Genomic DNA, 21,366 nt, shown 5'->3' on the forward strand with positions numbered 1-21,366 from the left:
TGCAATAACCTCTCAAGAGGTGCACAATCGTTCTATTCACAACTTCGGTTTGTCCATCTATTTGCAGATGGAAAGCAGTACTTTTCTTCAACTTTGTGTCCATCATCTCCCATAGGTTGGACCAAAAATTCCCCACAAATCTGGAATCCCTGTCACTAATAATGGAAGTAGGCAAACCAAAGTGAATCCATACATGATGAAAAAATAATTCAGCAGTTTGTTCAGCAGTTATAGTTTTCTTACAAGGCATAAGTATACACATTTTGCTGAAACGATCAACTACTACATATAAATAATCATGCTACTTTCGAGATTTTGGCAAACCTCCTACAAAATCCATAGAGATGCTCTCCCATAGTCTAAAAGGTACCGGCAAAGGAGTATACAAACCAAGCTTCCTGTTGCTAGGCTTGCTTGTAGCACATAATGAACAACCTCTTATGAACCTTGAAACAGAATCTACCATGCGAGGCCAATAGCAATACCTCTGTAGATGTGCAACTGTTTTGCTCACACCAAAATGGCCAGCAATAAGAGAAGAATGAGCTTCTCTTATGACATTTATCCTCTCCCCTTGTGGTATACACAACTTGCCTAAATGAAACAGCAAATTGTTATGCATGTGATAGTCATTTTCCTCTACATGATTCCCTTTACTCAAGTTAGCATACACATCTTTAAAGTCATCATCAGATGCATATTGTTCTATGTAACTATCATGTACAATGGAAGCATTCTTAAGTAAAGTAACAGCACCAATAATAGGCCTTGAAAGCATATCAGCAACCTTATTCAAAGTACCTTTCTTATACCTTTGAGAATTGATCCTGCTAAGATTGAGGCTATTGTGAAGTGGCCTACTCCCAAATCCATAACAGAGGTAAGAAGTTTTTTGGGTGCCGCTCAATATTGGAGGAAGTTTATCTCTAACTTCTCTTCTATAGCAGCTCCTATGCATGCAGTGACAAGTGTGAAGCATGCTTTCCAATGGGGAGGCAAGCAGCAAAAATCTTTCGAACCTTTGAAAGAGAAGATTAGTTCAGCTCCAGTCCTTGCATTACCGGATTTGAGACAGCCATTTGAGATACAAACTGGTGCTAGTGATTATGCTATGGGTGCAGTTCTTCTACATCATGGTAAGCCTATAGATTTTCATTCTGAAACTTTTAATGGTGTTGTTGTAAATTATCCTACATATGATAAGGAGTTACATGCCTTGGTACAAAGCGTCAAAAAGTGGAAACACTACTTGATGGGCAAAGAAACTGTTATACATACCGACCATCAGCCCTTACAGTACTTGCAATCACAAAGCAAGTTACAACAGTCACGACACTTCAGATGGATGGGCTTCTTGCAACAGTTCCATTTGGTAATAAGGTATAAGAAAGGTACTTTGAATAAGGTTGTTGATATGCTTTCAAGGCCTATTATTGGTGTTGTTACTTTAATTAAGAATGATTCCATTGTACATGATAGTTACATAGAACAATATGCATCTGATGATGACTTTAAAGATGTGTATGCTAACTTGAGTAAAGGAAATCATGTAGAGGAAAATGACTATCACATGCATAACAATTTGTTGTTTCATTTGGGCAAGTTGTGTATACCACAGGGGGAGAGGATAAATGTCATAAGAGAAGCTCATTCTTCTCTTATTGCTGGCCATTTTGGTGTGAGCAAAACAGTTTCACATCTACAGAGGTATTGCTATTGGCCTCGCATGGTAGATTCTGTTTCAAGGTTCATAAGAGGTTGTTCATTATGTGCTACAAACAAACCTTATATCAGAGGACTTGGTTTATGCAGCGACATTCGCCATGACGATAGTTGATAAGGTAGGACATTTTGGCATCATTATGCTCTTTTGGCTGAATGGAAGAGGATATTTCTGTTCCTCAAGTGCTGTACAGTTCGGTTCAGAGATTCAGTGAGATTTTGGGAACCAAAAGCCTTCTCATTTGGGAGGTGTGATCAGGAGCTAAGTACCAAGTGTTGTAAAATGGTCAAAAATGAAAGTGCCCAGAACTGATTGGAACCCAAACGAATAGATAGAGCTCGTTTTCCTGATTCTGGCGCCGCAAACGGTTCAAAAAACGGTCGCCGTATGAGAAAGTTATGCCAAAAACAAAATCGCCCAATAACCCTTAGTTTTTGAATTTAAAAAAAAAAATTAAAAAAGAATATTCTATGGAATATTCCAGGGAATATTCCTTTTGGAAAACCAATCAGAAACTGCCACGTGGCATGCCCGGAGGGTGCCACGTGGCCCAGGTATGACGTCAGCAAATGTTTGTTTGGGCGCATATTAAAATTTCTTTGGTGGTAGAGAGGTTTGAACCCGCGACCTCCCACAACCAACTACAGCGCCTTACCAACAAGCCATGTGGTTAAGTCTTGTAATCGGTGCCAGAAAATGTTTATATAAATTTTAAATTGATTTATGGGCGGGAAAGGAAAGGGGCCAGCCCCCATGCCATACGACCCAGCGCCCAAAACCATGGGTTGATCCACCGGGCACGAAATCCAATGCAAACCTCCAGTAGAGATTTTTGGTCACATGCGCAAAGTTAGCCGGCGGTTATGGCAGATTTAGCAGAGCTGTTGGCAGTGGTGCCAAATTTGGCAGTCACTCCATATTTGGTGGGCCTATCTCGCCGTAACTAAAGTTAACTGGAGTTTTTTTAGGCCAAGCTGGCAGTTGGGAGTAAATGGCCATAACTTTGGCTAGGAAAGTCCGTTTTGGACGATTTTTTTTTTGGATTTTGGGTATTTTCGACCTTCTGAAGCCATTGGTGTAGGTCTTACAGCCGTCTAAGGTCATTTGCAGAGGTTTTTGAGCCGTGAAAGTTCTAGGAGCCACCAGGGCCCAGTTTTGTGAAGACTGTATAGGGTTGCAGGTATCCATTGGAGGTGATCCAATAGTCAATCCTGAAGGATTCAAGTGTTCTGAATCCATTTTTACCATCTATTTCTCCTGTAGATGCTTCTATTCAGCTGTATTTTCAATTTGAGCATTTAATAAAAACAAGGACAAGCCTGGTTGGGAGCTTTGGACCCAACAGACGTAGCCCTGGAGGGGGTGAACTGCTTTATCAACTTCGTTTGCATTTGTGGTTGATTTATTTTGCAGATCAAATTCATTTTAATGTGTTAAACAGTAAAAGGAAATAACTCTGCTATGCTTAAATGGGTCATGAACAGTTGAAAATTTCATGTGTTTTCTTTCTGCAAGACATGGAAATCTTTTAAACATGTTTAATCCTGAATTGAATACCTTGCAAACAAATTTCAAGTAGTTTCAAATTCAGATCACCGTTTCACTATTTTCCCCTTGTTGGCAGAGTTTAGGCACATCACTAAAAGAGCAGTCCGGCATAGTTTCATACACCAGCGTCTATTTCTCTAAGGCAATTTGTATAGGAGCAGTTATGTCATTCGGTCATTCATCTGATTATGGAGTAGAGACCCAAAGTGACTCACCCATGGAGGAACATGCACCCCGGAGGCCTCATAGAGGTGGCAAAACATCCGTGAAGACTAGCAGGTTGCCCAAAGAATCCTAAATGAGATGACACCCATTCAGCAGGAGATAGAGGCTGATTGAGAGATTTGGCTTGAGAGAGTCAACATCCACTTAGAGGGAATGCTAGACAAGGCTAACAGAGACAAACCATTACTGAGACACATGGCTTTCCATTACATGGCGTGGAACAAGGTTTGCAAGGCACAAATAAGGAATCTAAAGGCAAAATTAAAGAAGGCAATAAGGAAGAAAAAGAGGCAAAAGGAGCTTGATCGTCTTCAGATATTGGCCGAAGCCTCTTTAGCCCAGTATGACACTTGATGGAGAAGCTCCAGCCCAAATTTCAAGAAATTTGGGGCATTTTTGGCATTTTGACAAATTTTGACACAAAAAACAGGGTTTTTCTCCTTATGCGCCGCGCCACGTGGTGCTCGCTTTTGATAGAGGGCTCCAAATCCAAAAAACTTTGCATTCTAGATTTTTCATGATAAATTATGGTTTCTTGTGCATGGCCAAGAAATTTGTGCAGGTTTTGAGTCCTCAAGAGGCCAAAAACACTCAAAAAATGACCTCACTGCCCCTATTTTGACACACAGGAAACAATCTTGGGAGATTGAAGTTTTGGAGGGCAAATGACATCAAAATTCAGAAATTCCACTTGGGTTGGAAAGTAGACAAGTAGGGATTTCCAACAAGCACACTTGGGCTCAATTTGGACTTTGGTAAGTGCCTCAAAATCAGCTCCAAAGTGGCGCGATGCATAGAGAATTTGGGCGCGACGCATAGAGAATTTTGGCATGTTTTTCACTGTTCAGCTCATAAATTCGCCCAGTTTTGACCAATTTTGCTTCTTGATGTTATTCTTGACCTTTCGTTATGTAATTTGATAACCATGATGTAATATTGGCACATTTTTACTTGTTCTAGAGGATTCATTCACTAAAAAGTGAAAATTAAATGAATGAATCAGTTTCCTAGCATATAGGGGTAAGTTGTTTGACTACCTAGATTTTAGTTCCTTGTTTAGAATTGGTTCAAACAGCTCCTAGAATGATGAGCTCGACCCCTAGAGGCATGGGAAGGAGTTAGGCTTGTCTATATTATGTAATTTCTCAGTCATTTTCAGGGTTGGATACTTGGGATTGCTTGGCACTCTATTGTACATTTCATTTCTGCAATTTTGGCAAAGGAAAGACCAGGGTTTTGTAGCACTTGTTGGGATCCATGTGGCTCTATGTTTTGATGGTGTTTTTCTCTATGTATTTGTAATTTCACTGATGTTTATGTGTATCATTTTCCATTCTCTTTTCTTCTGCAATTAAACAAATGAGTGATTAAGGTAGAATTCATTGGACTGTTATGCTCTCCCTTGAAATTTTGTTTAATTCTACATGTTTTCATCTGTTTGAGGAGGACTCTTGAGACCCGCTTTCCCTCCTTAGCTCCTCACTGGTCTGATCCATCCATTCATTCAATCCAAAGCATCAAAACGATTACCTTCCTTGCCCCAATCAGAACTCTGCAAAAACTAGGCCTCATACCCGGACCCAAAATTTTCCTTTCCCTTTTTGCCAACAAAACCCCCAAAAACTCAAATTAAACCCTTGCACTTCATACCTAGCCTAAAATTAGCTTTTATTTCAAGTCATCTCAGACCCTATTGATTATCTTTTGCTGAGATTGACCCGGAGAGAGCCCTCTCCTGTCCTCGTAGGACTAGCTACGAGGCTGAGTGTGGTTTGATGTGGACCTAGAACCTTGCCTTTTCAGCCTGAGGCAAATCTAGGCACTAACACTTTGCATAACATGGATTGACCACTTTATTTATTAATATGGCCCGTTTGCAACTAACTTTGGTCCCTTTCTTAAATGCAGGTCAACCACTTACAATTATTAATACGGATTTATTGAATCTTTAATTAACTATGACTATGACTCGACCCTATTGGGTTTATTACATAAATAAAGGAGTTAGGGTTGGACCCTAACATGCCCTCCCCCATCAAAAGTAGCCTTGTCCTCAAGGTTGAAGTTGCGGAAACTGCTGAAGAATAGTGGTTGGTTCCGAGGTCGCATCTTCTAGAGAGGTGTCTTTCCACTTGACAAGGACTTCCTTGATCGTGTGGTCGCACAGATGTCTTTCACGAGTGTAGAGGACCTATTCTGGTTGGAGCTAGAGTGAACCTTCCTCTTCCAATTTGGGTAGACTGGTTTAAATTCTGCAATTATTCCCCACCACTTTCTTGAGGCATGATATATGGAATACTGGATGGATTTTTGAAGTTAGTGGCAAGGTCATCTTGTAGGCTACTACTCCAATGCACTGAAGTATTTGATAAGGTTCATAGAATTTTGGAGCTAATTTCTGGCAGCCCTTTTCTTTGAGCGATGTTTGCTTATATGGTTGCAGTCGTAGGAATACCTGATCCCCTTCTTGAAATGTGTGCTCTAAACAATGTTGGTTTGCCTGTTGCTTCATTTGATTCTGGGCTTGATGGAGATTATATTTTAGACAAGCTAGCATGGTGACACGGTTCTATAGGAGTTGATCAACTGCTTGCACCTTAGAGCACCCAGGGATATAAGAAATAGGCGAAGGTGGAATTTGGCCATACACTGCTTCATATGGAGTCATCTTGGTCACTTCATGATAGCTAGTATTATACCACCATTCAGGTAAAGGTAGCCACTGTACCCATTGATGTTGATTTTCTAAAATGAAGCATCTTAGGTATGTCTCCAAACATTTGTTGATTGCTTCATTTTGACCATCGGTTTGGGGATGATAGGCAATACTTAGTTGGAGTTGGGTTCCTTTAGCTTGAAAATTTCTTGCCAAAATTTGCTGGTGAAAGTCGGGTCATGATAGGACAAAACGGAATTTGGCATGCCATGCAGTTTGAACGTCTGGCACATGAAAGCTTGAGCCACCAAAGTGGGGGTAAATGGGTGGGGTAGAGTGCATAAATGAGCATATTTAGAAAGTTTGTCCACAACCACCAGATGACGGACTTGTTGCCCGAATTTGGGAGACCAATATTGAAATCCATGGAAACATCCATCCAAGCGGAGGTAGGGAGTGGCAATGGTTGTAAGGTTCCTAGTAACCTGATTGTTTCTCCTTTGTGGCGTTGACACACATAACATTCAGCTACAAAAGTAATAATGTCATTTTTCATTCTCATCCAAAAGAAAGAACGACAAGTGCGAGCATAAGTCTTATAAAAGCTTGCATGCCCTACAATGGGAGATGAGTGAAACTCTGCCAAAACGTGAGTTTTGAGGGTGGATGTCGACAATATAACTACTCGATCCTTGTAGTGAAGAATCTCATCCTTCCTGTTATCACCCCAAGAAACTCACCTAGGTTGTATATCAGTGATGCTCGGGAACATTACAAGTTCAACAATTATGTTGGATAAGATGATGGATAAATGAAGATATGCTGCACATTTAAGCCAGATAACCACTCCTACTATGACTATCCCCAGACATGGGTGAAGACCCCCAAACTACAAGGCTTTCAACTACCAACCACTCACAATTTAACGTAAAGGTGATGATGGAGAAGACTAATTACACCAGCAGATACATAGGACCCTTTGATGGCCAGCTGCAACCAGTTGGAAGATCTGTAGAACTATTGTTTAATACACAGACAGGATGACAGCTCCCTGATGTTAAACAACATCAATCTGCAAGCAATTTTAATGAACCACTAAATTATAATACAAAGGTGGGATGACAACCCCTCTGATATTAGACATTCACAGCACATCAAATAAATGCCAGCAGGCACAACCTAGAACAAGAAAGAGAAGTGGAAAATGAGCAAGTGACAGCAAAAGAAGCTTGTATTAGTTGGAAATCAAGACCAGAAGCTGCAGGTCTCATAGTATTTACAGTCTCCAGAAGTTAAAGGCAACAACAAAGCTTTCATTCATCAAAACTCATCCATCCCACTACATTGGTTTTGGGTATATATGGTGTTACATTACAAAATATGTATGCTACCCATGCGTGGAGGAGCCCATAAATGGTCACCAACCGCATTTACATTTAGAAATGGGCCTCTGATACAAATCTGGTTGTGTTAGTAAACAAAATTGATCTTCTCTGATATTCTGTTGTCCTTCATGAACAGGTGGAATGTTGACTGAAAGAAACCCATCACTGATAAATGTATTTAACTGATCGAGGCTGTCCTTTTCAATCTTCAGCCACTTTATTAGTTGAATGCCGTTGTTGGAGAATCATTGAGCTGGGTGCAGGTAGTTGGCTGTCATTTTCCTTCGGCGGCAGTGGATAGTCGGGAATGGTATAGGCAACATGGCAGAGGCGTGCATATGACAAAAACAACTATTGGCCGTCAGATCCAACAGAAGAACGGTGGAGATCGGTCTTGCGAGGAAAGCTATTCAATATGGCAAATACACTATCGAAGGCGGGCCTGCGGACCTGAAACTTTATGCACGGGATCAGTGAGTCGCATCGGATCCGGCAGCCAATATCGCATCGCTATAATGGAAAAGACCTTGTCGCATTGAAAGCGCCGATTGCGATGGTGCTATGGACCCGACGGAGTCATTAACAGTGGCTTATAATCACATCGCGTCCGATGTGGGCGGTCGACAATCGGCGATCGGTGAGGCTGAACTAGACTTGCTGAAAAGCTCTGATTGCGACCTGCGACTAGCCCACGGACCCGATAGAGGTTTTAACCATTTTTAAGATTGAAGAAGGGGCATCGGGATATCGCATCGGCGGGACCCAAGGGGTGTAGCCTTTATTCATATCCGATTGCCAAAAGAGATAAAGGCCTGGACCCAATACACCATTGCACAATCATTTATCGTAATATCCCATCCGAGGGGCAATCGGCAATCGACCATCAGCGATTGCTAGACACCCGACTTATGAGATACCTGCTAAAAGCTCCGATAGCGATGAGGAATGAAAGCGCCAAGGCTATATGGTAGGGTCCTATGGAGGCTTTGCGCTTCACAATTAAGGGCTGGGGCTAAAAGGGGGCTTTGACGGATTTCGGAGGGATTTAAACGGGGAATGAAGAGGTTACAGAAAATAAAAATAGAGATAGCGGGGCTATGGATTAGAAGGGACATGAAGGGGAAGGGAAGAAAAGACTACTGCGGGCTACCTTTTTGAGCATAAACACACGGCCGATCTGAACTTTGGCCCTCCAAATGCTGAAGTTTGTAGCAGAGCTAACACTGGCTCCTTCTGGGGATGAGATCCTCCCTGTGAGGTCTCAAGAACCTGCAGACCAATGCCTTTATACAAAACCAGCTATAAAAACACTTGCCTAGTGTCCATTGGGCATGGAGTCAACTAAGCATTCAACAGAAAACTATAAAAGAACATAATTACAATAAACACAATTACTCAAAATTTGGCCAACTGATAGGCCCTCAAAATTGTTTCTCCTGTTCTCAGCCCCCTTCATCATAGAGCTGCAAAACAGGATTGATTTGATCATCCACCTCAAACAGTTTGGGGCATTTGAGCTTATTGGGTAGAGATGATCTATACTTCATTCCCTCTCTATATGTTCTCGTCCTTGGATGCTCTTCACAGGAGCCTTTGTACACCTGCTGAATAACCGTTACTGGTGTATACTTGTCTGTGTTACCTGTGGTCTGCACAACTAATATGAATGGTGAACCACGGTGTTCTTGTGTAGGGGACACATAAACGTTTTCTGCTCCTGAATATTTCCTTGGACAATCCTCATCCAAGGAGGAGTCCCAAGACTGCGCATCCACTTCTTCTGTCATCTGGCAGGCTGCCCCTTCGATCTGTGTGGAGACCTCCTGAGCAGGCATCAGAATATTAAGACTGAGGTGATCAATCTCAGCCTTGGGCATTGAGTTATAGCCTGCCTCAGGGCTTAGTGGGCAACCATGAGGGCTTGTCATCTGAGCATACAAAGAAACAAAAGATGATGGAGAGCTTTCCTCTCCCTTACTGATCACTGAGTTATTCCCCCAGTGCTTTAGGAACACATCATCTAGGGCCTCAATGTGTGCAATAGACCTAGGGGGTATTTGTCTGAACCAATTTCTAGCCTCCCCATCTAGGCTTTGGACAAAAACCCTCATCCACACATCCTCTTCATAGATATCCAGGTTATCAACATAGCTATAAAAGGACTCTAAATGTTCTTCAGCTGATATTCCCTCTGCACCAGTAAACTTAGGCATGTATTCTCGATAATCTCCTGCAGGCATGGTATTTAAAGGAGAAGGCAAGACCAAAGGTCCATACCTGGCAGCAACTATTCGTTTTATCTTTGTGAGAGTTTGCTGGCCTGCCATGACTGAGCCTAAATGAAAGGGTACTGGTAGGCAGAGTGATACGAATCAATGAAGAGGATAGGAGAGACAGAGGAAAATGATGGACAGCACGGGCGCTTTTATTGGACTGATATCCAAAAGGGAAATGAATATACAGGAGCTGAATGAATCTCTGAAGGTATTTCTACACTAGCAAAGATACATGAAACATTTAAGGCTTACCTAATCCTGATGCTCCCTTCCACGAAGTTTCTTCTGCTTATCGATCTTCTCAGGATCAGGCAATGGTTCAGCTGATATTCTGAAGATATCTTCGTGCATGCTTCAGCAGTCGCGCCAGAACTTCAATGTGGAGTCGCCAAAGGATGGCCTTCCTCCAGTGGAGTCGCCAGACAGATGATTATTGTTACACAAAAATATCGTCACCATGATTATTTGCAGTCGGTATGGGTCTATCATCACTTGTACTGTCCTCCTAGGCAAGTCTCAAACCTCAGCTCTTCAAGTCAAGCTTTGAAAATAAGAGAAAGACATTAAAAATCAATGAAACTCTAGTTTCGCACTTTCTTTCACTGTTACATGCAGTCCCGCACCTTCTATTTACAAAAATTGCGAACCTGCCCACTCTATCCCTAAAGGTGTGGGTGCGAACCCCTGTGAAAGTCAAAAAGGCGCAAGTTTATTCTAAAAAACTCACTTTGGGTTAATTCTAGATGATTCTAGAAGGAATTTTGACGTGGATTTGCCGCTCTTAGGTGGTTCATGCATCCCAAAAGAGAAGGAGCTAATCCCTTGATGAGAGGAGCTATCCCTTTGAAGGAGGACTTAGTAACCTCCCTCCATTGCACTATAAATTCAGGCATTGGGCTGGTTGCTGGGGAGGTTAGAAGCTGAACATTTTTGAGGGTAAATGCTGGTGAAATTAAGACTTCCTAGTTGAGCTTAAGAGGAGAGATCACATACCTTTTTAGCTTCATTGGGGAGTGAGTGAAACTTGTCAAAGTAGAGGAGACTTCTTGCTGGACCCTAGGAGGAGCTTGTACAGCGTCAAGGCACAGGTTGTAAAGTTCTTCTTCTTTTGAATTAATACAATCAAACTCATTTTTCTCAACAAGTATCTCATGTTATTTGTTTCATGAACTCCTTGACTTTCATGTTAAATATGTTTTATCATATTGGCTTTTCAGGTGCTATTTAATTTGTTTGTTTGTTTGTGTTTGCAGATTCGCGACAAAGGAGCTCATTTGGATCGAAGTAGCGAGAGCATCCACAAACTTGAGTTGGACCTAAGGTAGGCCCTAAAAACCCATGTTTGCCTTTGTTTATTAAAGCATATTTAGAGAAAGATAGTGTCTGGTTGGTTTGCTTGTCATTAGGTCTTCTTTAGATTCTAGGAAGGTCTATCTTGTCCGCAAGATCGACTTATTCCGTGTGACAAAATGGCGACTCCGCCGGGGACTTGATTGTTTTAGTTGTTTTTACTTTGACCTGAGAAACTGTGTTTTTGTTTCTGTTTTTAGCTTGTTGTGTGTAAAATTGGGTAGAGTTTGTAGATCCAGGGTTATTTTTCATTTTTCATAGCTTTGGGAGAGGACCGCACCCTAGCCTTTTGACACAGTGCGTACCTATCCACACCTTTGCTTTTAGCACAGAGCGGGACCGCACCTGTGTTAACTGTGGGCCTGCGGACCCTGTCAAAATTTTGAAAAACCTAAGATTTCCTCTGTTAGTCAGCTTAGTTTTGTTTAGAAATTGTTATCCACTGCCTAGACCTGCATATAACTTGTCAGAAGCTTTCCTTAGGTTGATTTCATTAGTGTTAGGGTTTTAGGTGAAATTCCTAGGAGTTTTACTTGTTGGGCTTGTTTTTAATTTTGGTTGTGTAGTGGCTCTGAGCTTAGAAGCTGTAGGGACTTCAGATCACCTTGGTGTCTACCAGCGTTCTTATGAGTCTGACCATTTATGAAATGTCCCCTTGTTGAGGAATCCGCTTTGAGTTTTCTCTTTACAAAACTTCGAAAAGCTTGTGTTTAAAAGTTTGGATTTTCATTTTCAAAAAGAAAACAAAATTGGTTGTTCTTGACTGATTTGTGATTCTGCATAAATTGGTCCTTAGCTTACATCTAGCTAAGTAAAACATCCTTAAAAAAGACATCTTGTAGGCTTTGAGTTCAAATAGGTTTTTATAGTTTATAGATCTCAAAGTTAGTCATTTCATAGTTTTGAGTGTTTTATAAAAAATATAAAAAATATCTTTTGAAAAAAGTTTGTGTTTGTAGTGGTTGAGTGCTTTGAAACGAAAAAGGGAAATTTTTGTGAAATAACTAGTTGTCTCGTTTTGAGTGCATTGGAAAGGACAAAAGCTCTTCTTTTAATTTGTTTCTTAAGAAGGATTTGTGTTTACAAAGTATTTGCATTCTCAAACTCTCTCTTAGTTTAGAAGTTCATCGAAGAGAAAAAAGATTGTTTAAATCATCTTAGGTGCATTTTTAGTGATTTTGAGTCGAGTCTTCATACCACGAGTTTCATCTCCGCACCTTTTGACTTAAACAAAAACCAATAAAAATAAACGCTTAAAGTAAAATTCATCTAGCAACATTTTTATTTCTAGGGCTCTGATACACCAACTTAGCTTAGGTAGTGTCTTGGAGTAGGAGAGTAATTAACTCTCCAAGACAGTAAAAACAAACAAGTAGTTGTATCTTGTGGTAGGGAAGAAATCCAATTGTTGCATTTATGCTCTGGGAAAGCTCCTCTTAAAGGAGAAGCACGAGATCATGTCCGAACCAGTGTGGGAATCAATCCTTCCTCATTGGGAACGACACCAGATATTCACGTATTAAAAACAGTAAACCTCGGATTAACCATTGTCGAGGAGCCTGGGGTCACTTGTTGGTAAACCTTGAATTATGTCAAGGAGCCTTCAAGGGGATTGAGCTTGCTACTCTGCCCTTGCGTGCATATCGGATCGTAGACTGTTCCCCCAGGTATATTTGTTTCAGTTGGTAACCTTAGTGGCCATATTCTTTAGGATTCTTCCTGAGGTGACAGTGGTGGGAAGATCCCACTGTACCTAGAGCAGATGTCGGCTAGACTCACTTGGATTTTCTGGGGGGTTCTCTTCACTCGAGACGGTTAAGTAGAGGAACTTGTGCCAGTCTATTCATTAAGCAGGTTGCCAGGGTAACTGTTCCAACCACCATTTCTGTATTGAACTCTGCGACGTTGGATTTCATCACCAACTAGTGTTTTCAGTACGGAAAGTTACTGTTTGTGTGTGTTTGATCTCCTAGATTCTTTAGGCGTGTGATTCAAATTTGTTTGGTTCTTTAGAGACTTTAGGTGGTTTTCATTGAGATTTTACTTTGTTTGTGTGTGAAGTAGTTAAAAATTTTTAACCGTGGCTGAATTACCGAGGAAGTCCCGTAGACTTTGGGGCCAACCTCCTGAGTTTTCACCAAGCCAGCTTGAAGGCTTGAAAGTCCTCGTAACTCCTAGAGACAGTAGAGTTGGGTCACCTGAAGAAGGAGAATCTTCTTTGATAGTACATCCTGATTTTCAAGCGTTAGTAGCAGATTATAATCCACAGTCAGTGTCTGTTTCCGAAGTTACTGGTAGCTTTTCATCTACTAGTGATATAGGTGAGGAACCTGAAATATCTGAGCCTGAAAGTGAATTTGCTGCTACTCCGACAACGGGATTTGCTTCTCCAGCTTCTAGTGGTCCTGGTTCACCTAGGGTAGAAAGAGTAATCACCCAAGATCTTCCTTCTGGACTTATTGCTATTGAATAACTAGCGACTCCGGAAGAAGAAGTAGGCATCCCTATCCCTAAAAATCAACCTGTTATTGAACTAAGGGAGCGTGAATCAATTTTTTATGGTCCACCTAGGAGCAGTACTTGGTATCTTTCTTTGACTAATTTCTTATAAAACCCAGGGTTAAGTTTTTCACCACCTCGCCTTCCTTATCACCCAACACCTAGAGGTTATTATCCTCTGTTAAATATGTCAAGGCAGTCGTCCATGTTTACTCAATCGCCCGAATACTTATTGTACGGCAGTCCTTCTGTTCCCTCTGGGTATCAGTCACTTCTAGTACTTTTTCGGGAGCATCTCCTCAACCCATTGAGCAAGGGTTATTAACTGGAATCAATGGTACTAAGCCGTTGAGCGTAGAAGACATTCTCATGTTGTCAGGTTCTATTCCCAATCCTCAACCTCAAGGTGGCTAGTTACCGCCTGGGGGGCAGCCTCAATTATCGCCTGGGGGGCAACCTCAAGGTACCCAATTTGCATATGGGGGGCAACCTCAAGGACAGTACATACCTACGGGACAGTACGTTCCTCAAGGTCAACCCCAGACTCAATATGTACCCCAAGGTCAACCCCAGTATCAATTTATACCTCAAGGTCAACCCCAGTATCAGTACGTGCCTCAAGGGTATCAACCCCAAGGTCAGTACTCGAACCAAGGTTTCCAACTACCCTCCGGTCAAACGTATGTTCAAGGAACGGGAAATGTACCTTTAAATTATCAATCCTACCCTCAACCCGGTTATGGTCCTCAATATTCTCAACCTGTTATGGGTCAGTACCCCGGAATGAATATAGTGTGGGATCCATCACAAAATCAACAGGTGTTGTAGCCAAATGTACAGTTGTCATCTCAAACTGGACAACCCTTAATTTCTGGTACACCCCAGCAACCAGTCCAGTCTAACTTTCAAACTTCTGTACCTTTGGTAGTTTCTCAGCCTGAGCCTAGTACACCTCGTACTCTGCCTCAAACGACTGCTACAACTACAGCAACATCTGTTCAATCTGCCCCACCTACTTCTAGAGTATCAACAGCTCTGGTTTCTACTGTTCCTGTATCTACTCCTCAGACATATTTACCACCGTCTGGATCTACGATTCAAACTTCGGTTCAGATGCCTGTAGGACAACCTGGTTCGAGTACGGTTGTCACAAGTCAACCACAATTTACTTAACAATCATACCAGGGACAGTACCAATTCGGTCCTACTGTGCAGCAGCCAGTCTATCAATATCAATCGTACCCTGGGTACACTTATCAACAACCTCAACAAACCCAGTACGGTCCGGTTAATCCTGGTTTTCCGGGAGGATACAATATCCCAAATGCAATTCCTATTCCTAGTTATCCTGGATATCCTCCTCCTGGGGCTGGTCTCATGACCCAGAGTTTTAGGGACCCTAATCGTCGGTTATCGTTTATCGCAACTTTGGACTTACCAGACTTGTCGCGCCTAACGAACGATCCCATTAATTATCTTCCGTTTTGTCCGCCAATACCGAATAAGTTGCCCAGTGACATTCCTAAGTTCGAAGGTAAATCAAGAGAGGACCCGTCAAACCATGTGATAACTTACCACCTCTGGTGTGCGTCTAACTCCATTTCAAATGATTCAATCCGTCTTAGACTTTTCCAGCGCACTCTAATTGGTCTCACGGCCAGGTGGTACATTGAGTTACCACGAGGCACTTTTTATAATTTTAGTCAGTAAGCTACCTCGTTTTTACCTCATTTTCAGTTGCCAGTCCGATATGACAATGGCACAGAATTGTTAACTTCGTTAAAACAATCGACATCCACTTACATTTCAGATCATATTCATGAGTGGAGACGTCGACGACGTTTAGTGAAGGTGTTTATTCCGGATCAGATCTTGGCCGAGTGGTTTGTAAAATCTTTGTTGCCAAAGATCACTGAAGATGTAGCTAAAGCCGGAGTTGTTACTGAGGAGCAAGTAATTGCTCAAGCACAGTACCTTGACTTGGTCTATACTCAGTCAGGTACGTTACACGAGAAAATCCCCGATCTTCCCAAGAAAAATCAAATCGCTGCAGCTCCTTCGGGATCTCATGCCGCCGATGGTATGATTGGTACGGTTAACACTAAAAGTAAGAAGAAATCTTCCAAGAATTCTTCTCCTATCATAACCTTGCCTGATTCCCCAACAGGAGATTCTTCTGCAGAGATTTCCGCCGATATTCATGTTGTAGAGTCATCTACAGCCAAATCAAAATCCGGTGGGAAGAAGAAAGGAAAGAAGAAGAATAAAACGGACAAAAATTCAAAGGAGAAACCTGAAAAATCGGAATCCAATGATGAAAAGCGCAAACCTCGTTATCATTGTCTCATTTGTGACGATGAACATTTTACAAGAGACTGCCCTCATCTTGCAGAGGTTGCGAAGATTGTCAAAGGTTCCCAAACTCCTGCTGTTTTGAAGGATCCTTTTCCAGCTCAAGACAGTAAGATGATAGGTTCTTCCTCGAGTGCCAATGAAGAACCCATACTGATGATGTCCCATGTCAGGATTGCGACTCGATCGCAAGATTATGGTAGTAGAAGTCCTGTTGATGGTAAAGAAGCATAATCTTCTCATTCTAATCCATCAACTTCAGCTCTCGGTTCCGATCCACTACAGATCGAGAAACCTAATCCAGACTTGGTAATCAAACCGCCCACCAAGGGTATACTTCGAATGTTAGCTTTCAATCCACATGCGAGAGCGGCTCAGAACTATAACATTGTTGAGGATTTAGCTTTTTCACCCTCAGCAATGTCGGCTTTGGAAGTGCTACAATCATGTCCAGCACAACGTAAATTGCTTTTGTCGGCTATAGGAGCTGTTGATATTCAGGACTCGAACCTAATAATTTTTTATCTAGAAAATAGTACACCACGTTTGCCTCATCAAATGGCTTTCCAGATCCCGGTGATAGTCAAAAACAGGCCTATTCATCGGACTGTGATTGATGAGGGAGCCTCAATGTGTATTATGTCGATACAGTGTTGGAGATCGCTTGGTTCTCCTTCGCTAAATCAATCCCCGATGATTCTAAAGGCCTTTGATGGCCGTGGGTTTCATCCTTTTTGCATTCTACAGGATTTGCCTATAGGGGTTGAAGGAAAAACTGTTAATCTAGATGTGGAGGTGGTTGATGCCCCTCTAGATTACAACCTTCTCTTGGGTCGAAGTTGGTCATACGCTATGACAGCGCTCGTTTCATCGGTCTTTCGGGTTATAAAGTTTCCTCATAATGGAAAGATCGTAACAATAGACCAGCTGGCTTACTTTTCATCTGACCCAGCCTCTTCGGAAAGTATTTAGCATGTCGGTAAAACGACCATCCCGTATAAGGATGTTGGAGTAGGACTAGTTAAAGATGTCGGTTTACTGGGAACTTTTCCTTTTCCTTCGATCAATGCATTGTCTTCATTTGCAACCATTCATATGATTACATCAGACACCATTGTTTATGATGATCCTTGGATCATTCCTTCTGAATCTGAGATAGACTCATTTGGTGATGTCATGCCTTTGAGTCCATATGAAATTGCGTATGAGGCCGTGCAATCGTTTACCGACCCATTTTCAACCGAAAATGACTTCATGAATGTGGTCCGTGAGGAATCACTTTTCACATCAAGCTCGGATTTAATCACGTTTTCTGAACTGGTTCACTCTGATGAGCAAATTCGTGAAATCCTATGTGTATATGATTTACCATGGGAATATCTTCATCACAGATCTTCGTTTTTACCCGAGAATGATCGTTTTGAAAATGATTTCTCATCAATTTTTACGACTGAATATGTCAAGGAACCTCAGAATCCAATGAAACATCCCGATTCAGAGTTAAATTTGGGAAACATCTCTCAAACTATTCCTATTGACATCTCGGTTAAGCCTGGAATTGTTGAGAACATTCATATAGGTGCCTCGTGTACAGATGACGAAATTCAAATATATAAGGCCCTATTTCAAGAATTCCGCGACGTGTTTGCCTGGTCCTATGAGGAAATGCCAGGAATTGATCCCGCGATTGTTGTTCATGAGATCAAGACTTACCCGGACGCTAAATCCGTCCGACAACGTTTGCGTCAGATTCACCCAAGAAAAGCTGCTGCAATTAAAGCAGAAGTTGAAAATTTACTCAAAGCAGGTTTCATTTATCCGATCCCGTTAACGGATTGGGTATCGAATATTGTTCTGGTTAACAAAAAGCAGGGAACAATAAGAATATGCATCGATTATAGGGACATTAATCGAGCCTGTCCACAGGACAATTACCCAACTCCCTATATCGATCAAATCATTGATGATTGTGCCGGCAGCGAAATATTCTCCTTCATGGATGGTTTTTCCGGATACAAACAAATCAACATTCTACCTGCCGATCAACCAAAAACGGCTTTCATTTGTCCATGGGGGACATTTGCTTATTGCAAGTTACCTTTTGGGCTCAAGAATGCCGGAGCAACTTTTCAAAGGGTCATGTCTTATGCGTTTCATGACATCAAGCAAATTGTGCAACCGTATCTTGATGACTTGCCTGCTCATTCATTACATCGAGCTGATCACCTCGTCCATTTACGAGCAATCTTTATGAGGTGTAGGCATTATCAGATTCGGTTGAACCCACACAAATGTGTCTTCTGTATAGAAATGGGTCGATTGCTGGGATTTGTAGTTTCGAAAGCCGGCATTCGCTTCGATCCCTCGAAGATCGAAGCTATCGTCAAATTGCCTCCTCCTTCGAGTCTTCGCCATCCAAAGTTTGCAAGGGAAAGCAAACTGTTTACGACGATTCATTCCTAACTACGCCGAGGTTACAAAGGGTTTTACCCGGTTGTTGAAACATAATACTCCATTCTATTGGGATGAGATAGCTCAGAAATATTTTGATGCACTTAAACACGCGTTGACCCATGCACCGTTATTGCATCCTCCCAACTACAACCAGGAATACTTCTTGTATCTCGCCGCTTCTCATTCCACCATTGGAATGGTCTTAGTTCAGGAAGATGAATTCGGTACTGAGCATGTGATATATTACCTTAGTCGAACTTTAAATCCGACCAAGTTAAAATACTCACATGTGGAGAAATTGGCATTGGCAGTTGTTCAAGTTGTCCAACGTTTTCGTCACTACATTTTACTACGTAAAACTACAGTAATTTCAGATTGCAACCCTATGATCTACATTTTGACCAAGCAATTGCTAGGGGGCAAGTATTCTAAATGGATTGTTATCCTGTAGGAGTTCGACTTGGAATTTGAGAAATCTAAGTCTAAGAAATCTTTAGTCTTTGCGGAGTTAATGTGTGATTTCTCGCGTACTGATACGGAACCTGTGGTGGAGGAGTCCATTGCGGACGAATCCTTGTTTCTAATCAGTACTTTAGATCCGTGGTATGGGGATATCATTGTTTATCTCCAGACCCAATCCTTTCGGCCAGAAATTTCAAGATCAGAACGTCGGAAAATTCGATTCCAGTCCCAACAATATAGGATTATTGGAGATACTCTTTATCGCCGTGGGGCGGACTCTGTTTTTCGACGTTGCATAACTCACGAAGAAGCTGAAAGGGTTCTAAATGACTGTCACTCTAGAGCGTGTGGCGGTCATATGTCTGGGTATGCCACAGCCCAAAAGATATTGCACGCTAGCTACTTCTGCCCGTCTTTATTTAAAGATTGTATTACGGCGGTCCGAAAATGCCACAACTGCCAAATTTTTTATCGAAAGATGCGCGCTCCACCTACTCCTCTCCACCCTATAATTGTCGTTGGTCCTTTTGCTAAATGGGGTATCAATTTTATTACATGTAACCCTCACTCGGCCGGGGGGCATGCGTATATCATCCTTGCGGTAGATTATTTTACCAAGTGGGCCGAGGCGATACCTACATTTGAGGCAGACGGCAAGACAGCTGCAATTTTCGTGTTCAATCATATAATTGCTAGGTTTGGTGTCCCGCAAGTAATAATCACTAATCATGGGCGTCATTTTCGAAATGTTATGATGACCGAACTTACAGGCCAGCTTGGTTTACGTCACGATAGTTCAACTCCTTATTATCCACAAGCTAACGGTTTGGTTGAATCCATCAACAAAGTTTTAGTCATCATGATCCGAAGAATCATTGGGATTCATCGGTCGAATTGGCATAACATGCTATTTTCAGCGCTTTGGGCGTACCGAACTTCAGTAAAAACATCAACAGGGTTCACTCCTTTCCAACTAGTCTATGGTTTGGAAGCTGTGTTACCCATTGAATGCGAAATCCCGTCACTGCAAATGGCCATCGAGTTACTTCCAGCCACTTCTGAAGAGGAAAAGCGTTTTTTATACTTGGCTCAATTAGATGAGAATCGACGTGATGTTGCATTGGCGATCGAGACTCACGCAAAACGCATGAAAGCTCAGTATGATCGAAATGTGACCTCTCGAAATTTTTCGGAAGGAGATCTAGTCTTAGTTTACGATCAAGCTAATGATAAATTAGGCGCTGGAAAATTCGTTCCTATGTGGCATGGTCCCTATGTTGTCAAGCGAAAGCTAGCAAAAGGGGCCTATGAATTGGTAGACTTTGACGGGGACTCTTTGGGTACACCCGGAAATAGTCTTTACTTGAAGAAGTATTATGCTTAAAGAATGGGTATGGAGATTTTAGTTAGGATAGTTTTTCTTTCTAGCTGGTGTGTTTTAGTTTAAACAGTGTGCTTAGCTTAGAGAGTGTTTTTTTCATCATTATTCCTGCTTATCTTGGTTTTACTTTTGATATTGCAGATGTCGATGCCTCTCCAAACATACATTGGTTTCGCTGATGGTGCTTGTCGTAATACACGGAACATTTCTTCCGCAGCTTGGGTTATCTATTCGCCCTCTGACGAGTTAGTATCTATGCATGCGGTAAGCCTCGGTCAAACAACGAACAACATTGCCAAGTATAGTGCAGTGATTGAGTTATTATCTGAATCTATTTCATTTGAGATTCGGAGTTTGATAGTGAGGTTAGATTCTGAACTCGTTGTATTATAGCTTAATAGAGTGTATGCCATTAGAAATCCAGTGTTATTAAGATTATTTTTGAGAGTGCGTCTCTTGGAACGTGAATTTGATTATATTGAATATCAGCATATTCCAAGATCTTTAAATACATTAGCAGATGCAATTGCTTCTCGAATGTTAAATAGACATTTGCAATAATCATACATGTAAATTTAAAACCATTCCATAACATGATTTACAAGGTAAGCCGGTAATAGTGATATATATATATAGGAGTGTGTCAAAAAATACATCGTCCTCGATCATAGGTTGAAAAACACCTTATGATCGGCAAAAATGATAAGTACAAAAAACAAAAATGTCATATGTGCCCACAATAGGCGATCATCCTATCACTGGTGATGATCTCGATAAGAAACCACTACACGGGCCACCTTGCAAAGGAACCTCCTAAAAGGTCCCGAGACCCCAATCACATAGCGCTGAAGTTGACGAGGAATGTCATCTATAGTGGTCTCCGGAATATCTCCTGTTAAGCGCTCGAGATGACCCTCCAACTCGGCCAAAACCTCTGCTGATTCGTCCTGTGGGGCTGGCGCGGCTGCAACTGGTTGTTTCCTCTCGTAAGGCCAGAGAGCGGTGGGTCTCTGTGGACCCACATCTGCATTTGAAACTTTTGCTATCAGTTTTGA

Source organism: Pinus tabuliformis, chromosome 1_1, assembly GCF_031772625.1.
Source record: "Pinus tabuliformis cultivar Carrire ecotype Pingquan chromosome 1_1, CPIR1, whole genome shotgun sequence".
NCBI classification, from domain to species: domain Eukaryota; kingdom Viridiplantae; phylum Streptophyta; class Pinopsida; order Pinales; family Pinaceae; genus Pinus; species Pinus tabuliformis.